The 14239-nt window shown below is 40.7% G+C and overlaps 1 protein-coding gene across 2 annotated transcripts in view; it reads right to left on the minus strand.

Moving 5' to 3' along the window:
* Positions 1-428: 428 nt before the first annotated feature.
* PRELID2 (PRELI domain containing 2) overlaps positions 429-14239 on the minus strand; it is a 247372-nt gene continuing 233561 nt past the window's right edge. The window contains exons 6-9 of one of the 2 annotated variants that reach the window (XR_012125196.1): positions 13730-13888; positions 12976-13100; positions 4225-4368; positions 429-946 (exon numbers count right to left, since the gene is read on the minus strand). The gene's annotated coding sequence lies outside the window, so the exon portion shown is untranslated. Of the gene's footprint in view, positions 947-4224; positions 4369-12975; positions 13101-13729; positions 13889-14239 lie in introns of those variants that run through there. The other variant, XR_012125199.1, reaches the window with a different exon arrangement.

Below are 14239 nucleotides of genomic sequence, written 5' to 3' on the forward strand. Positions count from 1 at the left end.
TCACATGCAGCAATGCCCATTAATTACCTGCAAAGATTAAATAAGTGAGAATAAAACTAAATTGTTACTAAATGCAAATTACATGAGGTAGGAATTTTTGTCTGTTTTCTTGATGAACACCAGGGGTTGGCCTACTTTTCCTATAAATGTCCAGATAGTAAATAGTGTAAGTTTACATGCCATAGGATCTGTATTGTAACTACTTAGCTATGCTTTTATAGCACAACAGCAGCTATAGACAATATGTAAACAAATGAGCATGGCTGCAGTCTAATAAAACTTTATTTATAAAACATGTAACAGGCTAGATTTGACTCCAGGGCCATAAAATCATAAAACATTGAATTTTATCTACATAACACTGACATGAGTAGGTCAAGAAGTATGGATCCGCAGAGCGGTGGAATAATGAACTTAACACCTTTAAGGCTGCACAAATCACACAGTTTATTTTGTAATTTCCTTTCACACAACACTTAAAAGAGGGATCACACATATCTGAAAATCACACATTATCACAGATCAATACATCTCATGCTGGTCACAATGGATGGTTTGTGTCCAGGCTGTTCCAGTCAGCCTCTTGTCTGTTCCATGGGGAAGCGATGCAGCGAGGCAGTTCCAGTACAGGGACGAATCCGTGATGGAGCAGGGCTGTGGGCTGACAAGCAGGAACAAGCCTTGGAGCACGTGTCTATGGGCCGGTGCCGGGGACCTCTGGGATGCGCCTGTCACAGGGGCTCTGTGTCCAGTCCCTTATATCGTCTAGTCCATCCATCCGGGGGTCAGAGATAAGAGGGGAGAGTCCACATGTGGTGTTATCCAGTTCAGGCATTCATCGCTCACGGCATGCTTGTCATATGAAGTTATCTGCTTTGGGCGTTCACCAGCAGGCCTTTAGGGTGGGGTATGTTCACAGCAGCAGTCGGCATGAAACCAGGTGAGCCTGACACGAGTATCTCCACGTTGGAAGCCTGACATAAGCAACTCCATATTGGATGCTTACATCAAGCACCCATTCATAAACATCTTAATGCCCCTCTAACAAATAGCAGTAGCTAACATTTGCTGAATACTTACCTTAGACCCTGCTAAGCCTATCACAAGCACCGGTTAGAGTAATTTTTATAACAAAATGATGAGGTGGGTGTGGTTATCATTCCCATTTGCCAGATGAAGAACTGAGACATAAAGGGTTACCTAACTGCCCCTGCTTATAGACCTGGCAGGTGGTGGAGCTGGAATACATCACCTCATTAAATCGATAGTCTGTCTGTGATAAGCTGGGCCATGTGAGGACGCATCTTTAAATCATTAAGTATGACACAAATGACAGTCCAGTTATGAGTAATCTCTCTTGCTTTACAGAAAGAGAAACACAAGTATAACTGCAAAATCTACACAGCAGGTAGGTTTGCAGCCACTAACAGAGCCCCCTGCATTATCACGCTGTCCTCCAAATAAGCCAAGTCAGAACAGTGACTTGGAAAATTACTTCTTTAGGGCATCTCTTTGTCTTCAGTGAACAACAGCTCCAAATCCTCACTCCTCCTGGGGTGGCTTGATTGTCCCCTTCAACTCCTCCTAGCCCTGGAGATAAATCATTAGTTCTGCTGGGGCCACAAGGAGGATTACATTGAGGGAGCAGTGATCATTAATCTATTAATGAAGGCCGCCAATGCAGACACACACGTGTGAGTAATAAATTGCAAAAACACCTAAGAATTAGCTGCTTAACAAAGTTGAATTTGATGAGAAGCCAAATCGACAAGCTCCTGCCCCCAACATCCAGGCTAATTTTTCACCAACTATATGCAGGAAGCTATAAAAATATCTCAACAATAACTGCCCATTTTGCTGTATATTCAGAACAACTTCAGAGAGCCGTTCCCTACCTGCCTGCTATTTTCCTGCAAACCTCCCTCCCACTCACTGTAAACTAGAACCGTCTTCAGCTTTAGGAATGAGCTGGCAGCCCAAACGGCAATGTCTCACACCACAAGGCAAATAAATTCAGGAATTGTTAGAGAAGTAATCAAGAGAACTGTGGAGTGGACTCCTCCGGCGCTTTCCCAACTCCTCGGGGTTCTCTGTACATAAAATGCTCAGTTGTCATAATTGCTGTCGCACTATATTTTATCAATAAGGTAACACGAGCACCGTATTTCCTCAGTGCTAACACGCATTTTTGCACATTCCACTTTTCATGTTTCCCATTTCTCAAATTTGGGTACGTCCCGCCTATTGGCATTTCGTATGATAACGTAACAACTAATATAATGCTACCGCTACATCTTTTTTCTCTGGAAAATCATCATTGCCTACCGAACGTATAGCCCCTGGAAATCAAGGAAATGTGGTAAAAAGAAATGTATATGTAATTGTTAAGATTTGTTCATTGCAATCAACAGAATCCAACCCCGTGCTGATTTGTAAGTTCAGAGAGAATCAGTGGGAGAATGAGTTCCCAGGGGATTTCAGAGAAGGCTGGAGGCCCAGCTCCAATGGGACAGCGAACTGCTTGCTGAGCAGAGGACCTGCTTCCCTGCCTCATGAAGGAGATTCCGTGGAATCAAATGACTACCCCGTTTGAGTTAGGTTAGTTTCTTCTCCCTCTGTCACTCCACCGAGGATACAGTTCCAGAAGAAAGATCCCTTACTGAGTTAGGTCCCGTGCCTGCCCATGGCTGCACCGGCCTGAGGAGGACCTGCCCAGAGGATCCCTCAGGGGCCTCCGGGATGCATTTGACCACCATCGTGGGGAGGCTGCAAGCCTGACTCACATTCCCTCTGAGACCACCGCATGCTGTGGGGGAGAGATGGTTCCCAGAAAGGAAATCATACAGAGCTGAGAAAGAGGAGTGTGTGCTAGGGGGCCAGTGTACCCACAATCTGAACACTGAGATCATCTCCTCCTCATCTACGGCCTCTGCTTAGACGCTCTCAAAAGCCCTGTGAAAGAAGAATGTAAGTATCCTTATCTCATTCTCCACAAGACGAAAATCAGGCCCAGGGAGACTCAGTGACCTAGTTTATCAGCCGGCGTGTGAAGGGCAGCACTGAACCCTTCTCACCTTCTAACCCACAGTTTATCCTAATTAAACTGAAGACCAATACAAGTGGGAAAAAAATCTTTTTTCATTGTAGTCCTTTCTAATGCCCTGGGAGGGGAAAAATTCTTCATCCACAAATATAATCAGCCTGAGAAAGAGCCCCCAGCACTTTGTGCCTGTTTTAGGGTCACAAAAGAAAACTGTCTTGGAGGCAGCACCATATTCCACCTGCTGTGTGATCTTACATAGGTGACTCAACTCCTCTGGGCCTCAGATTCCTCAGCTGTGGGATGTGGAGAACACTGGCTTCGACAATCTCCCAAGCTGACGGAAGAGACAGATGGAGGGACATAGGTAAAGTTCTTCCAAGAGCGTTGCAGGCTCTTTGGTCAAAAGCCCGAATGATCATCCGCTGGTCTGCTAAGTATGAAGTCACAATTTTCTGGGGAACAATTTAAGTTTTCATTAAACTATTTTTTGCCAAGGCATAGTTTCTTTGGAATTTGACCTACATTTTTTTTTTTTTAAACCTAGGATAACATGTACAGGCTTGTCAGCGCAAAAAGAAACATTTTCATTCACAGCAACCAACTAGCTGAGTGAAATGACAAAATTCGAACCTTTTTTACTGGGCGCACCTCTTTGCAAACTGAATTCTCCCACGACTATGACATGGACTTGGTTTTCAGGGAATGTCAAGGATTTTAAGTTAATCGATAGATGATTTCAGATGAAATTGTTGCCCAGGACCCTTTGAAGGAATCCATCGTTTTCAAAGAATGCTTTATAACAACCGAGCAAAGAACATGGATGGGCCTTGCAGCCAGGACAATACAGGTTCAAATCCCAACAACGGCCAGGCTTCAGCTGGTCATTTGATCTAGTGCCGGACATATAAGTTCTTTAGCCTTCATTTCCCCATATATACATTGGGAATTAAAATACACATTTCACAGGGTTATTGCAAAACTCAAAGATAATGTATATAAAATACCTGGCACTTCTAAACATCTCGTATCCCAAGCCAGTAGTCGTCATCATCATCTCATTATTATTACTATGTAGACGATATCATTTAATCCTCACAATGTTAAGAGATACTCATTGTTTTCAGCAGATGTGAAAACCAAATCTTGGGGAATTAAACTCACTTGCTCCAGATCAAACTTACCAAACAGTAGATGAGCTTTGAACACAGGTCTGTCGGAGCACATGCTCTTAACACTAAATTAGATGATTTGGATATATCCAGGCAGTTCAGGGTAAAATTTGGAGAGCACGTGATGACAGCCAGCTCTCTGAGTGGCACTCAGCACTATGGGAAAGGAACAGAACATTGTATTAACAAGCTAAGGTCTAGTTTAAGTCTACTTCTCCCAAGTCATGTGGGCTTAAGTAGATCTTCCACTGGGCCTTAATCTCCTCATCTGTAAAATGAGTTTAACAATAACTGCTGCATGGCATAGCTTCAAAGATCAAATATAAAAATGTGTATGCTGGTACTTTGTATAGCATAAAACACCATATGAGCATGCTGATGTTAACCATGTTCATTTTATTGCCATTACCAGAGGCCAAGTCCCAATTAGGTCTCTGGAAGCTACCTTAGTGTGTGATAGAGAGTGAGGGAAAATGTTTCTGGCTGCGCTAAAGGAAAAGTCCTCATCAATTTTGCTGACTGTTACTGGCAAAGAAAAGCATTCAAAGCGGGGTTATCTACCTGAGAGGATGTGGTTCCAAGACCTACGAAAATATTAAAGAATGTCAACAATAAACTGTTGAATTAGTATGTCTCCCCAAGATCAGAGAACACAGAACTAACAGTGTAGGATGTACATGTAATTAGTCCTGTGTGATTGTGTTATTAGACCTTAAAAATTGTATTAGTTGACCTTAAAGTCAACTCTATGCGGTATCCTTATAGCTGTAATATTACCAATTTTCCCATTAATTATTTTCTGAAACTAGAAAAGATGGATTTGACTCTCCCAAGCACCAATCCCCAAAACTGTGAAAGCTGGACAATTAGGGGAGATTTATCAGACCTTCATTAGTCAGGACGACAGTCCTTTGGCAGGCCCTGCCAGCCACTGAACAGTTCTACGTGAGCACGTGGTCCTTCAAAACCTGTGATCTGGAGTGGTGGGCTACTCACCACTGCTGGACCCACTCCAATCATCTCCCTAAACAGTACTGCTCACAGCTGCCCACGCTGGCTGGCGGTACCCAGCACAAAGATGCCACAGCTGGCCCTGCCAGGTGGGCCTCCTGATGCTGAAGTTATTCAGGGGTCAGTGTGGATATTTATACTTCCTTCTAATGAAGTAAATGGTATGTGCATGCTACAAACTGGAGCTGTAACTTAGTAAAGGACACAGTGATCTTGTAGTAGCCATAACAGGGTTCTCTGTGCGGAGGCTGTCTAGTAAGGAAAATTAATGGAATAACTCACATGCTCCTCATGTAGGATATTGGACTGAGATGCCCCATATTACAGTATTTAAAAAGATGTCATCGTGCATATTTTAGATGAACTAGCTAGTAAACTAATAGGCCTGTAATTTATGGGAACATAAATATTCTTCCAAAAATTGAGAAACACTCCTCACTGGATACATCCATGTAGGACCAGATGGGCAGATAAGAGTAACCAACTGATAAACCACAGAGGGTAAGGCCATGCCCAGATTGCTCAGGGCCCCACCCCAAGTGCTCAGTACAATGTCTGGCACATTGCAGGCACTTTGTAAACCTTGCTGAGTGCATGAGTGAAAGAAAGAAGTCAGTGAAGGAAAGCCAGCCAGCCAGAATCAGAGGCCAACATCTGCAGTAATCTTCTAACATGTCTGGAGAAATAAACTCTTCGCCACTTGCTTTATTTCACTCTAGTGTTTTATCCTAATATAAACTATGTAAGCATATTACCAGGGCACGGGAAGTGCTGTGGGCACAGTAAGATCTCCCGCTGGCAAACGAAACGAAACAGACACAGAAGCATCCCAAGCGTGCAGTGTGATCCGCGCTTCCCTCTCGGTCCTCCTTTCCAAAGCCCGATGGCAGGTGGCTTGTCTACACTGCAAGATCTCATTGTCACATCCTGTTCTTACTACATGGATCCATTCTGCCAAATTTTTTTTTTTGGCAGGGCAAAGCAAATTTTAAAATAAACTCCAAAACTCCAAACTCAAGTTACTATCAGTTCAACATTTCCAGCTTAAGTTAATATTGGTCGGGTAATCTCTCATTAGACAGAGTTCAGACTCTATAATTAAATTCAATAAATAGACATTATGATATTTAGTGTTTGGCCATGATTACTTAATAATATTCTGCTCATACAATATGTAAATAATATTTAGAAAGTATTTCTTCTGTGTAAAATGTTTTGATCATTAAAAATAATTATTTGCTATCTGAGGGACTAGAGCAGATAAAAAAGTATTTAAATTCTGATGATCTAGGTCTCAAAGCCAATCCATACCTTTACTATGTGGTGGATGCTTATGGAATTTTTTCCTAAGCCACTAGGTAATTCCAAACATTGAAGCATGAGTGTCGATTCTCCAAGAGAGCTAGTTAAATCGCAAATGGTGGGACTCTATCCAAAAGGCTCCAGTTTAGTGTTTCTGAGCAAGAGAAAGCTGGAATTTTCATTTTAAATAATCATCCCAAAGGATTGGTAAGGTCCCGACATGGATTATTCTTGAACAGCCCATTCATTCTAGTCATAATCAAGGGAGACAATTTTAAAGTGTTCCAAATTATAGTCAGTAAATTAATATAGGAAATGTGTAAAGGGAGTAGAAAAGAGGAGTTTGGGAAAATTAATTGTTCCTTCTCAAAGAATATGAGACTTTAGTAGTTCTACAGAGAAGGAAACACATTTCAAATGGAGAGATCTTGCTTCTATTTTTAGCCCCAAAATCTTAGTTTTATTTGGGGGTGGGCAAGGGTGTTCTGCTCACCAAAGATCACAGAGAAATGAAAAAGACAATCAAGTAAATAATTACTCTAATCATGATTGGTGCACACGGTGTATGTGGGGTCATGGGGAAGACAGTGTAGCTCAGAGAAGACAAAGGGACTCTGTGGCATCTTACTACACTGACGGACAGTGACTGCAATGGGTATTAGGGGGGACTCTATATAAGGATATAATAACATTGTTTTTCTTATGAAACCTTCATAAGAGTGTATATCAATGATACCTTAATAAAAAAAACATTGTATATAAAGCAGAACACAATGCCAGACAATGGCATATTTGCAATAAATATTTATTCAGTAAGATGAACAAATGTCTACAGTAATGAATAATTATAGTAGCTCAGGAAGAAACATATTTTTGATATTAGAATTTTCTGATTCACAAAGTTTTCTTTTAATTCTGGAGTCATTCTGTAAACCTGTACTAGGGCTGACAACAGTGCTACCATAAGTGTTTAGCCAGCAGTCGTTTCGTTGCACGTGGCAGAAACTCCAGTTCAAAGAGACTTTAGTAAATAAATAAATGAAGAAAATAAAGAGATTTATAAAAGTGGGAAAACCAAGAGTGTATCTTTTGACTTCCACACACCTGGATCCAGGGGCACGAAAGATTTTTTTTTCTCCCAAATTCTAGCTCTCACATCTCTCTACTCTGTATTTCTGTGTTTGCTCCATTCACAAGCAAGCTCACTCTTCATGGCGATAAGACGACTGCCGTTGGTTCCAACGCCACATCCTATCCCACCAGTAATTTTACCAGTAGAAAGAAAAAAGGATACTGCTACCCCAATAGCTCAAGCAAAACCCCCCAGCCCCAGATGAGCCCTGATTAGACCTGATGAATGTGAGTTAGGACACAGATCCATCACTGAGCCAGTCACGGTGGCCAAGGACACGGGCTGAAGCCTGAGGCACACCTGTCCCTGGACTTGGACACAGCCACCCCCGCCCCAACAACATGGACTGAGAATGGTGGGATGGTAGTGCTCAAAGAAAAATTAAGGTGCTAGTTCCAGTAAATTTCACTAAATAAAAGTCTACTATAGATGCTGTCAAAACAAAGCCCCAGTGAATAAACCATGGGAAAATGGACTTCAAAGAGAGTCACACGACAGCAGGTGTATTCATTACAGCATTCCTGAATCAGAGGCGTGTATGAATGTCTTTGTAGTCACAAAAGAAGACAATGGTGATAAAATAAATTTGAGATGTTAAGGTACGAACATTCACTTGTTTCAGACACTTCTTTACAGTCCTACATTGAGATAGGATAGAGGTTCACAGAATTTACGACTAGAAGGACCTTAAAGACTACTTGGTCTAATTAACTGGGCTACAGATGAAGAAATTTTTCAAGTTTAGGCTGTGGCTCCTTTCACCATGCCCATTTCCCTCTCACTAATTAATCCCTTTTGTTCCTGTCTAGCCCTGGATTGTCCAATGCGATAGCCCTGTGGCTACAAAACACTTGAAATGTGACTAGTTCAAATTGAGATGTGCGCTGCATACAAAATACAGAGAATTTCATAAGATTTTGTATGAAATAAGCATGTAAAATGGCTCATGACAATTTTTATATTGATTATACATTGAAATGATAATATCTGGGATATACTGGGTTAAACAATAAAATTAATTTTATCTATTTATTTGTACTTTTAACGTGACTACTAGAAAATCTGAAGTTATATGTCGCATTTACCTATATGATCCGATTTGTGGCTCATGTTAGGTTTTGGGGGTCAGCACCATGGTATCCACACTGCCTGTTAGCATCTAGAACATGCCGTAATTGTTCTGCCTACTTGGCCATTTGCACATATCGTTAACACCGCCTGGAACCCCCTCCTCCTGTTCCTGCTCTCAGAAAGACCTTCCCTAATCTTTGTGTGTCCCCACAGCTCCCTGCCATCACGTCCGTCACACTGTGTTGTTGCCATTTAATTGTCTGCCTTCATGGCTCCAGGAGGGGCCGTGCTTTTCTCATTCACCACGGTGACCTGAGCACTGTGCCTGACCCATAGTTAGCGCTCCGTAAATATACCCTGGACGAATGTTGACTGACTGAGGTTAAGTTACTCTTTCCCAGTTACCCAGCAACTCCAGTCTTCTTTTATCTTCTAGGAATAAGTATATCCACAGGGATGAAAGTACAGCATAGGGAATATAGTCAAGAATACTGTATTATATTTGTATGACGCCAGGTGGTAACCACACGTACGGTGAGCATTCAGTAATGTATGCAGTTGTCAAATGTACAAATGGTCAGGTGTATGTTGTATACCTGAAACTAATACAATATTGTATGTCAACTCTACTTCAATAAAAACCAAACAAAAACAGAGTACATCTCGTATTCAAATTTCTGGTCATTAAATTTTCAGAAACTGAACGACCCTTTGCTTTACTCCCAAAGGACAAGTGTGGTTCATTTGCATTTTTTCCCCACATATAGGTGACACAGTGGGAGGGTTTTGTCCTCAAAGAACTGAAAGATGATTCTCTTAAGGCAGCCACAGTAGCATGTTATACAGCGAAAGGAGATCTGCACCCAAAAGGGTTGTGAAAAGGGCATCAAGACCAAAAGCTATCAGAACATGGAAAACACACCCGTCTTTGCTTTCCAGCTTTTTAAGTATAAAAATCAAAGAAATGTTAATGATTAAAGCATTAGCTATTGCTCACTGAAAACTCCAAGACGCCTCTTTCTGAGGCGTAAATTTGTAAGTTGCTCAATTTCCCCAATGTGTCAGAACAATTTCCATTAGAAAATATGAATATTTAATGAAGGAAAACTAGCACAAGCCACTTCCCTTAAGCCTCTAATGACTTACTGGAAGAAAATGAAATATATTAGTGAATTCTCGCATTTCCTATTCCCTATTTCCTATTGTTCTCACGTAACAATCACCAGCAAAGGCCTTTGAATGTTGCCCCTTGCTTTGTCCTGGAGTGGGTTTTTGTTACCGTGCGTTTATTTGGTTCTGAGTTTTTGCTTGTTTACTGGGCAAAAAGGACACATCATGTTGTTTCTCTAGATGTGAATAGGTGCAAAAATATTTTAAAGCTTTCTCAGTCCCCTGGGTGCTATTTCTTCCCCCCAGACCCCACTCTAAATAATTAGATATATGTGTATAAATGTAAGATTAGTTTAAATATCCATTGTGTGCCCTGTCTTTGTAGCTTTGAAAAGTACATTCACATACTTTATCTCACTGACCCTCAATGGAGGTTATTATTATTTCCAGTTTATAAATGAATCAACAGAGAATTGGAGAGGTAACATGCTTGACCAAATGTTCAGAACCAAGACTCAACTCAAGACTTTAAAATTTAGTCTTTTCCTCTACCCCAAACCTCCTTGATATCTGATATACTTTCAAAAACATTTGCTCTCACAACATCTCTAATTTCAACTCGATTTTATTTGCCTCTTTCCTGTTCAACTCAGAGTTTTGGCATAAGTACGCATTAAACATTAGCTATATTACTATACTTTCTTTTAAAGTGAGGTTACTGAGTAGAAGTGGCTATTTTTTTAAAGCTGGATTTTATCTCACTGAGATTTCGCTGTATTGCTAATTGTTCTCCTTTTAAGGAATGTAACGGATTTTCTTTCTGGGCCAATAGGAGACTGAAGTCCATGCCTGGTGGCTTTTAGTAAAGTTGGTTTATTTTTATCTGTTTTCACTAGATTTTGTTCCATCTTTCTAATTTTCTACTCTTAATTTTCAACTCTTATCTTTCCACTGAGAGTGCTTAAAATCCACTTTCATGATCATCTAAGAGTGTCCTTGATTCACAATCCTCGATAACATCTTCAAAACTGAACAATAGAGGCCTTAGGTGAGGATTTTTCATCTGTATAAAAGACCACCTAAACATTTTTTCATTTTGCCTGGAAATATTATGTTTCTGTTCATAGAGATAAAATGGATCCTAATAATGGTACTGCAATCAGAAAATTTGTTCTTCTGGCCCATGTTAGATATATATCTACCCTATAGTCAGTCTGGTTTGGTCAAAAAGGAACAAATTTCTCTGGCTGGAAGGAAAGGGGGGAAATCACAGACAGAAAGGGAAAATAAAGAGAAAATGGTACATGGTACTGAGACAAAATTATATTTGGTTTTGTAATCTTCACATTTCCTCAGTGAGTGTTAGGTGCCTAACGTGTGTAAAATACTGCCAGAAAATTTCTCACTATCCTAGAGTGTTTTAGCAATTAAACTCTGTATGGGTTAGCTATCACTAGGAACCACTATAACTCTAATGAGCTAGTTTGTTACCATTAATATCAGTGTGCTATAGCTACTATTAGTTTATTACAGCTGGTATTAATTGTTACAGCTAGCTTTCTATCACTTAACTATAACAGTTAGTTATCGCTGTAACGAACTCCAACATTTCATCAGCTATTCCCAATAAAAGTTTATTTCTGTCTCACGAAAATCCAAAATCAGTGTTTCTAATCTTCAGGCATTTTTCTTCTATGTGTAAATTCAGAAATCAGAACTCCATCCCTTCTGAGCAATACTGCTATTTAAGGGCCAGACCCCAATCATACGGGCACATCTACAGCAGTAAAGGATGGGAAATGTAGTCTATCCATGCGTCCAGGAAAAAAACACAAAACAGGTTTGGTGACAGTTAGGACATACCTGCTACCAGCTGTGAAGTCAAATTTTGACTTGAATCCTGGTTCCACAACTGACTATTTGATCAGGGGCAAGTAACCTAAACTCTGACTTTTTTCATTTCTAAGATGAGGCTTATAATACCTCCATACAAGTGGTTGCGAGGATAAGCAGTGTGATAGTAACAATGAATTTCCAGTATCTCTTAAGTGCCAGTTAACATCCCAGATTTTCCCACATTCTTTTATGTAATTTTCATGATCCACTACAGAGTGGGGACTGTTAATATCACCCCTGTTTTGCAGACTGGGGTTGTAGTAGATGAAGTGTAAAAAGAGCCGACAATCCCTCATGCCTCCCCATCCCCCTGCCAGCCCTGTATCCACAGGCTGTGCCATGTCATTTTGCAGTTATTCTCATAAAAAGATGGAATCCCTACCTGATGAATCTGGTGTGGCCTTGTGGCTTGCTTCAGCCAATAGAATGTGACAGATTCTGAGTCTAGACCGCTAGTTGTTTCGGGCCCCCACAACCACGAGGTGACAAGTCCAGGTCTGTATCGTGGAGGGTGAGAGACCACATGTAGAGGAGTCATCCTAGATGGGTGAGGCTCTCCTGGATGTGTCCAGCCCCCCGGGGCCTCACCAGCTCCTCCGAGACACACTGGCAACTCAAAATGAAACCAGTGTAGCCTGACCCAGACAAGGAGAACCCCCAAGTCAACCCACAGACCATGAGCTTAATAAATTCTGTTTTAATCTGCTTTGGTGTGATTTATTACAAAGCATTATTTGGGGTAATAAATGAGATCAAAGCTCCAAGGGTTGCACTACCAGCTTACAGTCACATATCTAGTCAGTACAAAAGCCAGGAGAGGACCCTTACTCTATGGAATCTAAAACCTATGAGCTTACCTAGTACAATATGCCAAGATATTTATCTCATCATATGGATGAAATGCTCAACAAATAAAAGTCATTAATACTACGCTCTATTGTTAAGCTCTACAATACAGGGCACACTAGTATTTGGCTTGTTGATGTCAGTTGTCGCAATTGTTTCTCCAAAACTAGCACCGTGCCTGACATGTGATACATCTTCAGCAAATATTTATTGAATGAATTACTGAAGGTTGGCTACTCGGATAAATCAGCAATAAACTCACCCTTGAGGCGCTGAGTCTAAAACAGAAGCTCAAACACAGACATAAATAATGGTAATGTACGATGCAAAGGTTAAGTGCTACAGGCAAGGAAACAGAGCATTCTAGGAATTGAGAAGTAGGAGAAACTACTTACTGCAAGAGTGGTAGTAAAACGTTTCACTGAGATGTGATGTCTGACTTAATCTTCAGCACACGAACTCCGAGGACGAGGACATCAAGAACAACCCATGGAAGTCAGAAACTTATTTACCGTGGGGTCTGGTGGAAAGAAATAGCACACAGGGGACTGAGAAAGCTTTAAAATATTTTCTCAATATGAACATGAGGAACCAGTGAATTGTTTCCATTAGATGAAAAATGAATTCAGTCCACTCCATGAGTCACAGACTCCAGGTGATCACATCCTCCCACTCTGATTCACAGACTGACAGTTGGCTGCGTCTGGTTCTAACTCCTATTGCGGGACTCATCACTTCCTTATTCATTCATTGATTCTTACTTTTGTCCATTTATTCATTGTTTCAACAAACACTATTACCCGAGAACACAGCCAGACACCATTTACAAAGATAAGAAGGGAGACTGCATTTCATCCACTTATTTTAAAACAGACCATAACGTGTTGAAAGGCACGGACCACTCTTATTCTTCTCTTTCATTTCTCAAAGCACCTGTCACAGAATGTTACTCAAATGCAAGCTGAACACACAAATACACAAAAATACCAGCTGGGTTTAAATTAATTTAAAAGTTGGTTAAGAGAAAACTGGCACTTTTTTCCCATAAGGTGTTCAGTTAATGTCATTACCAGTTTCTTCTAAAAAACTCAATCATATTTTTCATTAAAGTAATCTATACATTAATGACAATCTCTTATGTCCACTTACTGTGCTGGTTATCTGGCTTAGGAAGTTGCCAAAGATACGATCTTTGCCTTCACGGAGCACAGAGGTAAGTGCCCGGGCTGACTGTAGGTTCTGAGGGTCCCCCAGTAAAGAGACACAGGTCCTTGTTCTCAGGCAGCTACCAGACAAGAAAGGGGTGACCTGCAGTAAAGAAAAATATAATTACAAAAACTTTAAGGTGATTCCAAATGCTATAAGATAATAAAACAATAACAGAAAGCTATTATAACTTCTTTAATAAGGGCTCAGGAAAGACTTTGCCAAGAACTGCCATTTAAGCAGACCTGGGACAATCTGAGGACAGTGTTGTTCAGTGTGAGTGGCAAGTGCAAAGGCCTTAAATCTGGAATAAATTTGGCTACCACATATATATATATATATATATATATATATAGCATGCTATCTCAAAGGAGGTTAGTACTTCAAAAGAACTTAAAAGAGAAACCAACCAGTTAGCGATTAAAATTCAAAGCTTGCCCCAGACTCCACCAC

The sequence above is a fragment of the Manis javanica genome, chromosome 14, assembly GCF_040802235.1.
Source record: "Manis javanica isolate MJ-LG chromosome 14, MJ_LKY, whole genome shotgun sequence".
Classification (NCBI taxonomy): domain Eukaryota; kingdom Metazoa; phylum Chordata; class Mammalia; order Pholidota; family Manidae; genus Manis; species Manis javanica.